At 54.5% G+C, this 12,121-nt stretch overlaps 15 non-coding genes across 15 annotated transcripts; 10 read left to right on the forward strand and 5 right to left on the reverse strand.

Moving 5' to 3' along the window:
- The first annotated feature begins 520 nt into the window (after positions 1-520).
- On the forward strand, positions 521-592 carry TRNAE-CUC (transfer RNA glutamic acid (anticodon CUC)). The gene has a single exon. It is a non-coding gene; the product is annotated as a tRNA-Glu (tRNA).
- A 340-nt stretch (positions 593-932) lies between these two features.
- TRNAE-CUC (transfer RNA glutamic acid (anticodon CUC)) lies at positions 933-1,004 on the forward strand. Its single transcript has one exon. It is a non-coding gene; the product is annotated as a tRNA-Glu (tRNA).
- Positions 1,005-1,919: 915 nt separating this feature from the next.
- TRNAL-UAA (transfer RNA leucine (anticodon UAA)) lies at positions 1,920-2,002 on the reverse strand. The gene has a single exon. It is a non-coding gene; the product is annotated as a tRNA-Leu (tRNA).
- An 890-nt stretch (positions 2,003-2,892) lies between these two features.
- Positions 2,893-2,964, forward strand: TRNAE-CUC (transfer RNA glutamic acid (anticodon CUC)). Its single transcript has one exon. It is a non-coding gene; the product is annotated as a tRNA-Glu (tRNA).
- A 340-nt stretch (positions 2,965-3,304) lies between these two features.
- On the forward strand, positions 3,305-3,376 carry TRNAE-CUC (transfer RNA glutamic acid (anticodon CUC)). Its single transcript has one exon. It is a non-coding gene; the product is annotated as a tRNA-Glu (tRNA).
- Positions 3,377-4,280: 904 nt separating this feature from the next.
- TRNAL-UAA (transfer RNA leucine (anticodon UAA)) lies at positions 4,281-4,363 on the reverse strand. Its single transcript has one exon. It is a non-coding gene; the product is annotated as a tRNA-Leu (tRNA).
- Positions 4,364-5,253: 890 nt separating this feature from the next.
- TRNAE-CUC (transfer RNA glutamic acid (anticodon CUC)) lies at positions 5,254-5,325 on the forward strand. Its single transcript has one exon. It is a non-coding gene; the product is annotated as a tRNA-Glu (tRNA).
- Positions 5,326-5,665: 340 nt separating this feature from the next.
- On the forward strand, positions 5,666-5,737 carry TRNAE-CUC (transfer RNA glutamic acid (anticodon CUC)). Its single transcript has one exon. It is a non-coding gene; the product is annotated as a tRNA-Glu (tRNA).
- A 904-nt stretch (positions 5,738-6,641) lies between these two features.
- Positions 6,642-6,724, reverse strand: TRNAL-UAA (transfer RNA leucine (anticodon UAA)). The gene has a single exon. It is a non-coding gene; the product is annotated as a tRNA-Leu (tRNA).
- An 894-nt stretch (positions 6,725-7,618) lies between these two features.
- TRNAE-CUC (transfer RNA glutamic acid (anticodon CUC)) lies at positions 7,619-7,690 on the forward strand. Its single transcript has one exon. It is a non-coding gene; the product is annotated as a tRNA-Glu (tRNA).
- Positions 7,691-8,030: 340 nt separating this feature from the next.
- TRNAE-CUC (transfer RNA glutamic acid (anticodon CUC)) lies at positions 8,031-8,102 on the forward strand. The gene has a single exon. It is a non-coding gene; the product is annotated as a tRNA-Glu (tRNA).
- A 915-nt stretch (positions 8,103-9,017) lies between these two features.
- On the reverse strand, positions 9,018-9,100 carry TRNAL-UAA (transfer RNA leucine (anticodon UAA)). The gene has a single exon. It is a non-coding gene; the product is annotated as a tRNA-Leu (tRNA).
- Positions 9,101-9,994: 894 nt separating this feature from the next.
- On the forward strand, positions 9,995-10,066 carry TRNAE-CUC (transfer RNA glutamic acid (anticodon CUC)). Its single transcript has one exon. It is a non-coding gene; the product is annotated as a tRNA-Glu (tRNA).
- A 340-nt stretch (positions 10,067-10,406) lies between these two features.
- TRNAE-CUC (transfer RNA glutamic acid (anticodon CUC)) lies at positions 10,407-10,478 on the forward strand. The gene has a single exon. It is a non-coding gene; the product is annotated as a tRNA-Glu (tRNA).
- Positions 10,479-11,382: 904 nt separating this feature from the next.
- On the reverse strand, positions 11,383-11,465 carry TRNAL-UAA (transfer RNA leucine (anticodon UAA)). The gene has a single exon. It is a non-coding gene; the product is annotated as a tRNA-Leu (tRNA).
- Positions 11,466-12,121: the final 656 nt, after the last annotated feature.

Consider the following 12,121-nt stretch of genomic DNA (forward strand, 5'->3'; position numbering starts at 1 on the left):
TCCTATGTCATCCCTTCTTGCCCTCCGGCACTTGCTGTACAAGCAAAGCCCCCTTTGAACTCTGCATGGTAACCCTGCTGTGTCTCGCAGGCAATCATGGCCTGCCGCCTTTTAATAAACGTGCTCTCCCACGAAGCAGTTCTCCTAAGGAGGGTTAGTTGTGAGTGTGCATCTTCAGCGGCAGCCTCTAGGGGGAGCTTCAGCACTGACCCACAAAAGCTCATAGCGAGGAAGGCTGTCCTTTCAGGAGAGCAAGACAGGAATATCAGCGCTTGGAAGTGAAAGCGCAAACGTTCCCAAAGTGATGCTGTCTTCAATCTCTAAGCTCCCCTTTTCGCAGACCATCACAAGTGTTTTTGTTTTCTTTCTTTCTTTCTTTCTTTATTTCTTTATTTATTTATTTATTAGCAGAAACGGCCCCCGAAGACCTGCAGGCACTGGTGCCCATTGTAGCAGAGGCCCTCAGCCTTTGGACTCGGACGCCACCATCTGAGCGACACGCAACGGGGTGCACCCACCGTCCCTGGTGGTCTAGTGGTTAGGATTCGGCGCTCTCACCGCTGCGGCCCGGGTTCGATTCCCGGTCAGGGAAGGAGCTCTTTTAACAACTGACATTTTTATTTACAGCAATGCAGTTAACTGGCGACCGGAAATCTTGCTCCCAGATGCAGATTTGCGTGCACAAAATGGAGGAAGTGCCCTCAGCGCGACGCAAAACGTGTTTATGGCAGAGTCCCATTCATTCTCCTGTCGCTGCGGAAAGACTGCCCTTGACGCAAAAAAGGCAGCTTCCTTTTTCACCGCTGGAGAGAACCTATCTGCTCGGCCCTCCCCCTCTCTTCCCAGTCCCCCAATGGACTGGCCTTTGAGGCACCTGCAGGCATTGTGCACTCGGACACCACTGCCCGGCCTTCCCGAGCTGTCCAGCGGTCTCCCTGGTGGTCTAGTGGTTAGGATTCGGCGCTCTCACCGCCGCGGCCCGGGTTCGATTCCCGGTCAGGGAAGAGAGGCTTTTACTGAATGACATTTTTACAGAAATTCAAACAACTGCGTCTCAAAAAATATTTCTTTCAAATGTAGCTTCACTCACAGGCAATAGCGGCGTGGCTCCCCTGGCGGTAACTCCAAGCATCTTTTCAGCATGGTCCCTTACCGGAAGCTGTCGCCGCTAGAAGTGGGCCTGTGCCCCAAAAAGGAAGCTTTCTTTCTTCCAAAGCTGTAGAGAAAATATTAGTCCTGTCGCCCTGCCAAAGCCGAGCTCGCCCACCATCCCTAGCCTCATCAGACCAAGACCTTGCCCGGGACCCTGGGGCAGAGGGCTGCAGAAATGGTTGCGTACCGGTTTGGAGGAGAAAAGCAGGGGAGGGAGGGGTCGTAGCTGCTTGATTTGCATACAGAGCTGTGGTCTGCTGGGAAAGTGCAGCCTTTGGAGCTTGGCAAAGGCTTCGCAAGGGGCCCGAGCATTGCCCTCGCCCCGTTTGTTGACAGGTTCTCCTTCTATGGGCTGAAGGGCCCTGTAGCCTGATTTGAGGTTGGACGCTCTATTATTCACAGGGGTGTACCGGGCCTAGACGGTGACTGGCTGACCCGTCAGGGCATCGCCCGTTTGGAAGCCCGTTTCGGAAGCCGTGAGGAAGCGGAGGCGGGAATCCCTGCCCAATTTTCTTTTGGGGTGGTAGGGCTGTTGGCGGGGTTGCACAAGCTCTGCCAACTTTGGCGGCTTAAGCTTGGGATGCGAGGGACATGGTACAAAAATGCAAAGGTTTTCCAGGAAAAGAGTCTACGGGCAACGATTCCTTGTTGCTCTTTTCAGGTGAACTCAAGCCTCAGGGCTTTGAGGTAGGGGCACTGCCTACAGACAGCAGGAAAGGGCTTGTGCGAAGCTGCTGCCGCATTTAGGTAAGAAGAGTAAAAACCTGTACCAGGAGTGGGGCTCGAACCCACGCGGACACTTGTCCATTGGATCTTAAGTCCAACGCCTTAACCACTCGGCCATCCTGGTGAGCTGCTGCAAAGGGCTTCGAATTGAATCTTTGCTGTTTCAGCAGCAGGCGAACAAGTGGAAAACCAGCCCAGAGTGCCCCCTGCAGGAGGTTGGATGGAATTGGCTTGCGAGCGGCAAACGTCTCTCACTTAACAGCATTACAATAGCCTCCAGCTGACTGCAAGTACGGTTGCGGAAACCTCCCGGGTGCTGCAGTCGTTTCCCCGGTGGCCTAGTGGTGAGGATTTGGTGCTTTCACTGCCACGGGCCTGGCTTCGAGTCCCCGACCAGAGTGTGTGCTTTGAGTAAAGGTGGTCTAGGGCAGTCCAGAGGCAGGCTGAGCCTCGAAGGCTGGTGCAGGCCTTGGTGTGCGAGCCCGAAAAAAGGGCAGCTCCTATGTCATCCCTTCTTGCCCTCCGGCACTTGCTGTACAAGCAAAGCCCCCTTTGAACTCTGCATGGTAACCCTGCTGTGTCTCGCAGGCAATCATGGCCTGCCGCCTTTTAATAAACGTGCTCTCCCACGAAGCAGTTCTCCTAAGGAGGGTTAGTTGTGAGTGTGCATCTTCAGCGGCAGCCTCTAGGGGGAGCTTCAGCACTGACCCACAAAAGCTCATAGCGAGGAAGGCTGTCCTTTCAGGAGAGCAAGACAGGAATATCAGCGCTTGGAAGTGAAAGCGCAAACGTTCCCAAAGTGATGCTGTCTTCAATCTCTAAGCTCCCCTTTTCGCAGACCATCACAAGTGTTTTTGTTTTCTTTCTTTCTTTCTTTCTTTCTTTATTTCTTTATTTATTAGCAGAAACGGCCCCCGAAGACCTGCAGGCACTGGTGCCCATTGTAGCAGAGGCCCTCAGCCTTTGGACTCGGACGCCACCATCTGAGCGACACGCAACGGGGTGCACCCACCGTCCCTGGTGGTCTAGTGGTTAGGATTAGGCGCTCTCACCGCCGCGGCCTGGGTTCGATTCCCGGTCAGGGAAGGAGCTCTTTTAACAACTGACATTTTTATTTACAGCAATGCAGTTAACTGGCGACCGGAAATCTTGCTCCCAGATGCAGATTTGCGTGCACAAAATGGAGGAAGTGCCCTCAGCGCGACGCAAAACGTGTTTATGGCAGAGTCCCATTCATTCTCCTGTCGCTGCGGAAAGACTGCCCTTGACGCAAAAAAGGCAGCTTCCTTTTTCACCGCTGGAGAGAACCTATCTGCTCGGCCCTCCCCCTCTCTTCCCAGTCCCCCAATGGACTGGCCTTTGAGGCACCTGCAGGCATTGTGCACTCGGACACCACTGCCCGGCCTTCCCGAGTTGTCCAGCGGTCTCCCTGGTGGTCTAGTGGTTAGGATTCGGCGCTCTCACCGCCGCGGCCCGGGTTCGATTCCCGGTCAGGGAAGAGAGGCTTTTACTGAATGACATTTTTACAGAAATTCAAACAACTGCGTCTCAAAAAATATTTCTTTCAAATGTAGCTTCACTCACAGGCAATAGCGGCGTGGCTCCCCTGGCGGTAACTCCAAGCATCTTTTCAGCATGGTCCCTTACCGGAAGCTGTCGCCGCTAGAAGTGGGCCTGTGCCCCAAAAAGGAAGCTTTCTTTCTTCCAAAGCTGTAGAGAAAATATTAGTCCTGTCGCCCTGCCAAAGCCGAGCTCGCCCACCATCCCTAGCCTCATCAGACCAAGACCTTGCCCGGGACCCTGGGGCAGAGGGCTGCAGAAATGGTTGCGTACCGGTTTGGAGGAGAAAAGCAGGGGAGGGAGGGGTCGTAGCTGCTTGATTTGCATACAGAGCTGTGGTCTGCTGGGAAAGTGCAGCCTTTGGAGCTTGGCAAAGGCTTCGCAAGGGGCCCGAGCATTGCCCTCGCCCCGTTTGTTGACAGGTTCTCCTTCTATGGGCTGAAGGGCCCTGTAGCCTGATTTGAGGTTGGACGCTCTATTATTCACAGGGGTGTACCGGGCCTAGACGGTGACTGGCTGACCCGTCAGGGCATCGCCCGTTTGGAAGCCCGTTTCGGAAGCGGAGGCGGGAATCCCTGCCCAATTTTCTTTTGGGGTGGTAGGGCTGTTGGCGGGGTTGCACAAGCTCTGCCAACTTTGGCGGCTTAAGCTTGGGATGCGAGGGACATGGTACAAAAATGCAAAGGTTTTCCAGGAAAAGAGTCTACGGGCAACGATTCCTTGTTGCTCTTTTCAGGTGAACTCAAGCCTCAGGGCTTTGAGGTAGGGGCACTGCCTACAGACAGCAGGAAAGGGCTTGTGCGAAGCTGCTGCCGCATTTAGGTAAGAAGAGTAAAAACCTGTACCAGGAGTGGGGCTCGAACCCACGCGGACACTTGTCCATTGGATCTTAAGTCCAACGCCTTAACCACTCGGCCATCCTGGTGAGCTGCTGCAAAGGGCTTCGAATTGAATCTTTGCTGTTTCAGCAGCAGGCGAACAAGTGGAAAACCAGCCCAGAGTGCCCCCTGCAGGAGGTTGGATGGAATTGGCTTGCGAGCGGCAAACGTCTCTCACTTAACAGCATTACAATAGCCTCCAGCTGACTGCAAGTACGGTTGCGGAAACCTCCCGGGTGCTGCAGTCGTTTCCCCGGTGGCCTAGTGGTGAGGATTTGGTGCTTTCACTGCCACGGGCCTGGCTTCGAGTCCCCGACCAGAGTGTGTGCTTTGAGTAAAGGTGGTCTAGGGCAGTCCAGAGGCAGGCTGAGCCTCGAAGGCTGGTGCAGGCCTTGGTGTGCGAGCCCGAAAAAAGGGCAGCTCCTATGTCATCCCTTCTTGCCCTCCGGCACTTGCTGTACAAGCAAAGCCCCCTTTGAACTCTGCATGGTAACCCTGCTGTGTCTCGCAGGCAATCATGGCCTGCCGCCTTTTAATAAACGTGCTCTCCCACGAAGCAGTTCTCCTAAGGAGGGTTAGTTGTGAGTGTGCATCTTCAGCGGCAGCCTCTAGGGGGAGCTTCAGCACTGACCCACAAAAGCTCATAGCGAGGAAGGCTGTCCTTTCAGGAGAGCAAGACAGGAATATCAGCGCTTGGAAGTGAAAGCGCAAACGTTCCCAAAGTGATGCTGTCTTCAATCTCTAAGCTCCCCTTTTCGCAGACCATCACAAGTGTTTTTGTTTTCTTTCTTTCTTTCTTTCTTTCTTTCTTTCTTTATTTATTAGCAGAAACGGCCCCCGAAGACCTGCAGGCACTGGTGCCCATTGTAGCAGAGGCCCTCAGCCTTTGGACTCGGACGCCACCATCTGAGCGACACGCAACGGGGTGCACCCACCGTCCCTGGTGGTCTAGTGGTTAGGATTCGGGGCTCTCACCGCCGCGGCCCGGGTTCGATTCCCGGTCAGGGAAGGAGCTCTTTTAACAACTGACATTTTTATTTACAGCAATGCAGTTAACTGGCGACTGGAAATCTTGCTCCCAGATGCAGATTTGCGTGCACAAAATGGAGGAAGTGCCCTCAGCGCGACGCAAAACGTGTTTATGGCAGAGTCCCATTCATTCTCCTGTCGCTGCGGAAAGACTGCCCTTGACGCAAAAAAGGCAGCTTCCTTTTTCACCGCTGGAGAGAACCTATCTGCTCGGCCCTCCCCCTCTCTTCCCAGTCCCCCAATGGACTGGCCTTTGAGGCACCTGCAGGCATTGTGCACTCGGACACCACTGCCCGGCCTTCCCGAGCTGTCCAGCGGTCTCCCTGGTGGTCTAGTGGTTAGGATTCGGCGCTCTCACCGTCGTGGCCCGGGTTCGATTCCCGGTCAGGGAAGAGAGGCTTTTACTGAATGACATTTTTACAGAAATTCAAACAACTGCGTCTCAAAAAATATTTCTTTCAAATGTAGCTTCACTCACAGGCAATAGCGGCGTGGCTCCCCTGGCGGTAACTCCAAGCATCTTTTCAGCATGGTCCCTTACCGGAAACTGTCGCCGCTAGAAGTGGGCCTGTGCCCCAAAAAGGAAGCTTTCTTTCTTCCAAAGCTGTAGAGAAAATATTAGTCCTGTCGCCCTGCCAAAGCCGAGCTCGCCCACCATCCCTAGCCTCATCAGACCAAGACCTTGCCCGGGACCCTGGGGCAGAGGGCTGCAGAAATGGTTGCGTACCGGTTTGGAGGAGAAAAGCAGGGGAGGGAGGGGTCGTAGCTGCTTGATTTGCATACAGAGCTGTGGTCTGCTGGGAAAGTGCAGCCTTTGGAGCTTGGCAAAGGCTTCGCAAGGGGCCCGAGCATTGCCCTCGCCCCGTTTGTTGACAGGTTCTCCTTCTATGGGCTGAAGGGCCCTGTAGCCTGATTTGAGGTTGGACGCTCTATTATTCACAGGGGTGTACCGGGCCTAGACGGTGACTGGCTGACCCGTCAGGGCATCGCCCGTTTGGAAGCCCGTTTCGGAAGCGGAGGCGGGAATCCCTGCCCAATTTTCTTTTGGGGTGGTAGGGCTGTTGGCGGGGTTGCACAAGCTCTGCCAACTTTGGCGGCTTAAGCTTGGGATGCGAGGGACATGGTACAAAAATGCAAAGGTTTTCCAGGAAAAGAGTCTACGGGCAACGATTCCTTGTTGCTCTTTTCAGGTGAACTCAAGCCTCAGGGCTTTGAGGTAGGGGCACTGCCTACAGACAGCAGGAAAGGGCTTGTGCGAAGCTGCTGCCGCATTTAGGTAAGAAGAGTAAAAACCTGTACCAGGAGTGGGGCTCGAACCCACGCGGACACTTGTCCATTGGATCTTAAGTCCAACGCCTTAACCACTCGGCCATCCTGGTGAGCTGCTGCAAAGGGCTTCGAATTGAATCTTTGCTGTTTCAGCAGCAGGCGAACAAGTGGAAAACCAGCCCAGAGTGCCCCCTGCAGGAGGTTGGATGGAATTGGCTTGCGAGCGGCAAACGTCTCTCACTTAACAGCATTACAATAGCCTCCAGCTGACTGCAAGTACGGTTGCGGAAACCTCCCGGGTGCTGCAGTCGTTTCCCCGGTGGCCTAGTGGTGAGGATTTGGTGCTTTCACTGCCACGGGCCTGGCTTCGAGTCCCCGACCAGAGTGTGTGCTTTGAGTAAAGGTGGTCTAGGGCAGTCCAGAGGCAGGCTGAGCCTCGAAGGCTGGTGCAGGCCTTGGTGTGCGAGCCCGAAAAAAGGGCAGCTCCTATGTCATCCCTTCTTGCCCTCCGGCACTTGCTGTACAAGCAAAGCCCCCTTTGAACTCTGCATGGTAACCCTGCTGTGTCTCGCAGGCAATCATGGCCTGCCGCCTTTTAATAAACGTGCTCTCCCACGAAGCAGTTCTCCTAAGGAGGGTTAGTTGTGAGTGTGCATCTTCAGCGGCAGCCTCTAGGGGGAGCTTCAGCACTGACCCACAAAAGCTCATAGCGAGGAAGGCTGTCCTTTCAGGAGAGCAAGACAGGAATATCAGCGCTTGGAAGTGAAAGCGCAAACGTTCCCAAAGTGATGCTGTCTTCAATCTCTAAGCTCCCCTTTTCGCAGACCATCACAAGTGTTTTTGTTTTCTTTCTTTCTTTCTTTCTTTATTTCTTTATTTATTTATTTATTAGCAGAAACGGCCCCCGAAGACCTGCAGGCACTGGTGCCCATTGTAGCAGAGGCCCTCAGCCTTTGGACTCGGACGCCACCATCTGAGCGACACGCAACGGGGTGCACCCACCGTCCCTGGTGGTCTAGTGGTTAGGATTCGGCGCTCTCACCGCTGCGGCCCGGGTTCGATTCCCGGTCAGGGAAGGAGCTCTTTTAACAACTGACATTTTTATTTACAGCAATGCAGTTAACTGGCGACCGGAAATCTTGCTCCCAGATGCAGATTTGCGTGCACAAAATGGAGGAAGTGCCCTCAGCGCGACGCAAAACGTGTTTATGGCAGAGTCCCATTCATTCTCCTGTCGCTGCGGAAAGACTGCCCTTGACGCAAAAAAGGCAGCTTCCTTTTTCACCGCTGGAGAGAACCTATCTGCTCGGCCCTCCCCCTCTCTTCCCAGTCCCCCAATGGACTGGCCTTTGAGGCACCTGCAGGCATTGTGCACTCGGACACCACTGCCCGGCCTTCCCGAGCTGTCCAGCGGTCTCCCTGGTGGTCTAGTGGTTAGGATTCGGCGCTCTCACCGCCGCGGCCCGGGTTCGATTCCCGGTCAGGGAAGAGAGGCTTTTACTGAATGACATTTTTACAGAAATTCAAACAACTGCGTCTCAAAAAATATTTCTTTCAAATGTAGCTTCACTCACAGGCAATAGCGGCGTGGCTCCCCTGGCGGTAACTCCAAGCATCTTTTCAGCATGGTCCCTTACCGGAAGCTGTCGCCGCTAGAAGTGGGCCTGTGCCCCAAAAAGGAAGCTTTCTTTCTTCCAAAGCTGTAGAGAAAATATTAGTCCTGTCGCCCTGCCAAAGCCGAGCTCGCCCACCATCCCTAGCCTCATCAGACCAAGACCTTGCCCGGGACCCTGGGGCAGAGGGCTGCAGAAATGGTTGCGTACCGGTTTGGAGGAGAAAAGCAGGGGAGGGAGGGGTCGTAGCTGCTTGATTTGCATACAGAGCTGTGGTCTGCTGGGAAAGTGCAGCCTTTGGAGCTTGGCAAAGGCTTCGCAAGGGGCCCGAGCATTGCCCTCGCCCCGTTTGTTGACAGGTTCTCCTTCTATGGGCTGAAGGGCCCTGTAGCCTGATTTGAGGTTGGACGCTCTATTATTCACAGGGGTGTACCGGGCCTAGACGGTGACTGGCTGACCCGTCAGGGCATCGCCCGTTTGGAAGCCCGTTTCGGAAGCCGTGAGGAAGCGGAGGCGGGAATCCCTGCCCAATTTTCTTTTGGGGTGGTAGGGCTGTTGGCGGGGTTGCACAAGCTCTGCCAACTTTGGCGGCTTAAGCTTGGGATGCGAGGGACATGGTACAAAAATGCAAAGGTTTTCCAGGAAAAGAGTCTACGGGCAACGATTCCTTGTTGCTCTTTTCAGGTGAACTCAAGCCTCAGGGCTTTGAGGTAGGGGCACTGCCTACAGACAGCAGGAAAGGGCTTGTGCGAAGCTGCTGCCGCATTTAGGTAAGAAGAGTAAAAACCTGTACCAGGAGTGGGGCTCGAACCCACGCGGACACTTGTCCATTGGATCTTAAGTCCAACGCCTTAACCACTCGGCCATCCTGGTGAGCTGCTGCAAAGGGCTTCGAATTGAATCTTTGCTGTTTCAGCAGCAGGCGAACAAGTGGAAAACCAGCCCAGAGTGCCCCCTGCAGGAGGTTGGATGGAATTGGCTTGCGAGCGGCAAACGTCTCTCACTTAACAGCATTACAATAGCCTCCAGCTGACTGCAAGTACGGTTGCGGAAACCTCCCGGGTGCTGCAGTCGTTTCCCCGGTGGCCTAGTGGTGAGGATTTGGTGCTTTCACTGCCACGGGCCTGGCTTCGAGTCCCCGACCAGAGTGTGTGCTTTGAGTAAAGGTGGTCTAGGGCAGTCCAGAGGCAGGCTGAGCCTCGAAGGCTGGTGCAGGCCTTGGTGTGCGAGCCCGAAAAAAGGGCAGCTCCTATGTCATCCCTTCTTGCCCTCCGGCACTTGCTGTACAAGCAAAGCCCCCTTTGAACTCTGCATGGTAACCCTGCTGTGTCTCGCAGGCAATCATGGCCTGCCGCCTTTTAATAAACGTGCTCTCCCACGAAGCAGTTCTCCTAAGGAGGGTTAGTTGTGAGTGTGCATCTTCAGCGGCAGCCTCTAGGGGGAGCTTCAGCACTGACCCACAAAAGCTCATAGCGAGGAAGGCTGTCCTTTCAGGAGAGCAAGACAGGAATATCAGCGCTTGGAAGTGAAAGCGCAAACGTTCCCAAAGTGATGCTGTCTTCAATCTCTAAGCTCCCCTTTTCGCAGACCATCACAAGTGTTTTTGTTTTCTTTCTTTCTTTCTTTCTTTATTTCTTTATTTATTTATTTATTAGCAGAAACGGCCCCCGAAGACCTGCAGGCACTGGTGCCCATTGTAGCAGAGGCCCTCAGCCTTTGGACTCGGACGCCACCATCTGAGCGACACGCAACGGGGTGCACCCACCGTCCCTGGTGGTCTAGTGGTTAGGATTCGGCGCTCTCACCGCTGCGGCCCGGGTTCGATTCCCGGTCAGGGAAGGAGCTCTTTTAACAACTGACATTTTTATTTACAGCAATGCAGTTAACTGGCGACCGGAAATCTTGCTCCCAGATGCAGATTTGCGTGCACAAAATGGAGGAAGTGCCCTCAGCGCGACGCAAAACGTGTTTATGGCAGAGTCCCATTCATTCTCCTGTCGCTGCGGAAAGACTGCCCTTGACGCAAAAAAGGCAGCTTCCTTTTTCACCGCTGGAGAGAACCTATCTGCTCGGCCCTCCCCCTCTCTTCCCAGTCCCCCAATGGACTGGCCTTTGAGGCACCTGCAGGCATTGTGCACTCGGACACCACTGCCCGGCCTTCCCGAGCTGTCCAGCGGTCTCCCTGGTGGTCTAGTGGTTAGGATTCGGCGCTCTCACCGCCGCGGCCCGGGTTCGATTCCCGGTCAGGGAAGAGAGGCTTTTACTGAATGACATTTTTACAGAAATTCAAACAACTGCGTCTCAAAAAATATTTCTTTCAAATGTAGCTTCACTCACAGGCAATAGCGGCGTGGCTCCCCTGGCGGTAACTCCAAGCATCTTTTCAGCATGGTCCCTTACCGGAAGCTGTCGCCGCTAGAAGTGGGCCTGTGCCCCAAAAAGGAAGCTTTCTTTCTTCCAAAGCTGTAGAGAAAATATTAGTCCTGTCGCCCTGCCAAAGCCGAGCTCGCCCACCATCCCTAGCCTCATCAGACCAAGACCTTGCCCGGGACCCTGGGGCAGAGGGCTGCAGAAATGGTTGCGTACCGGTTTGGAGGAGAAAAGCAGGGGAGGGAGGGGTCGTAGCTGCTTGATTTGCATACAGAGCTGTGGTCTGCTGGGAAAGTGCAGCCTTTGGAGCTTGGCAAAGGCTTCGCAAGGGGCCCGAGCATTGCCCTCGCCCCGTTTGTTGACAGGTTCTCCTTCTATGGGCTGAAGGGCCCTGTAGCCTGATTTGAGGTTGGACGCTCTATTATTCACAGGGGTGTACCGGGCCTAGACGGTGACTGGCTGACCCGTCAGGGCATCGCCCGTTTGGAAGCCCGTTTCGGAAGCGGAGGCGGGAATCCCTGCCCAATTTTCTTTTGGGGTGGTAGGGCTGTTGGCGGGGTTGCACAAGCTCTGCCAACTTTGGCGGCTTAAGCTTGGGATGCGAGGGACATGGTACAAAAATGCAAAGGTTTTCCAGGAAAAGAGTCTACGGGCAACGATTCCTTGTTGCTCTTTTCAGGTGAACTCAAGCCTCAGGGCTTTGAGGTAGGGGCACTGCCTACAGACAGCAGGAAAGGGCTTGTGCGAAGCTGCTGCCGCATTTAGGTAAGAAGAGTAAAAACCTGTACCAGGAGTGGGGCTCGAACCCACGCGGACACTTGTCCATTGGATCTTAAGTCCAACGCCTTAACCACTCGGCCATCCTGGTGAGCTGCTGCAAAGGGCTTCGAATTGAATCTTTGCTGTTTCAGCAGCAGGCGAACAAGTGGAAAACCAGCCCAGAGTGCCCCCTGCAGGAGGTTGGATGGAATTGGCTTGCGAGCGGCAAACGTCTCTCACTTAACAGCATTACAATAGCCTCCAGCTGACTGCAAGTACGGTTGCGGAAACCTCCCGGGTGCTGCAGTCGTTTCCCCGGTGGCCTAGTGGTGAGGATTTGGTGCTTTCACTGCCACGGGCCTGGCTTCGAGTCCCCGACCAGAGTGTGTGCTTTGAGTAAAGGTGGTCTAGGGCAGTCCAGAGGCAGGCTGAGCCTCGAAGGCTGGTGCAGGCCTTGGTGTGCGAGCCCGAAAAAAGGGCAGCTCCTATGTCATCCCTTCTTGCCCTCCGGCACTTGCTGTACAAGCAAAGCCCCCTTTGAACTCTGCATGGTAACCCTGCTGTGTCTCGCAGGCAATCATGGCCTGCCGCCTTTTAATAAACGTGCTCTCCCACGAAGCAGTTCTCCTAAGGAGGGTTAGTTGTGAGTGTGCATCTTCAGCGGCAGCCTCTAGGGGGAGCTTCAGCACTGACCCACAAAAGCTCATAGCGAGGAAGGCTGTCCTTTCAGGAGAGCAAGACAGGAATATCAGCGCTTGGAAGTGA

The sequence above is a fragment of the Ambystoma mexicanum genome, chromosome 5p, assembly GCF_040938575.1.
Source record: "Ambystoma mexicanum isolate Mex_15411 chromosome 5p, UKY_AmexF1_1, whole genome shotgun sequence".
Taxonomy (NCBI): Eukaryota; Metazoa; Chordata; class Amphibia; order Caudata; family Ambystomatidae; genus Ambystoma; species Ambystoma mexicanum.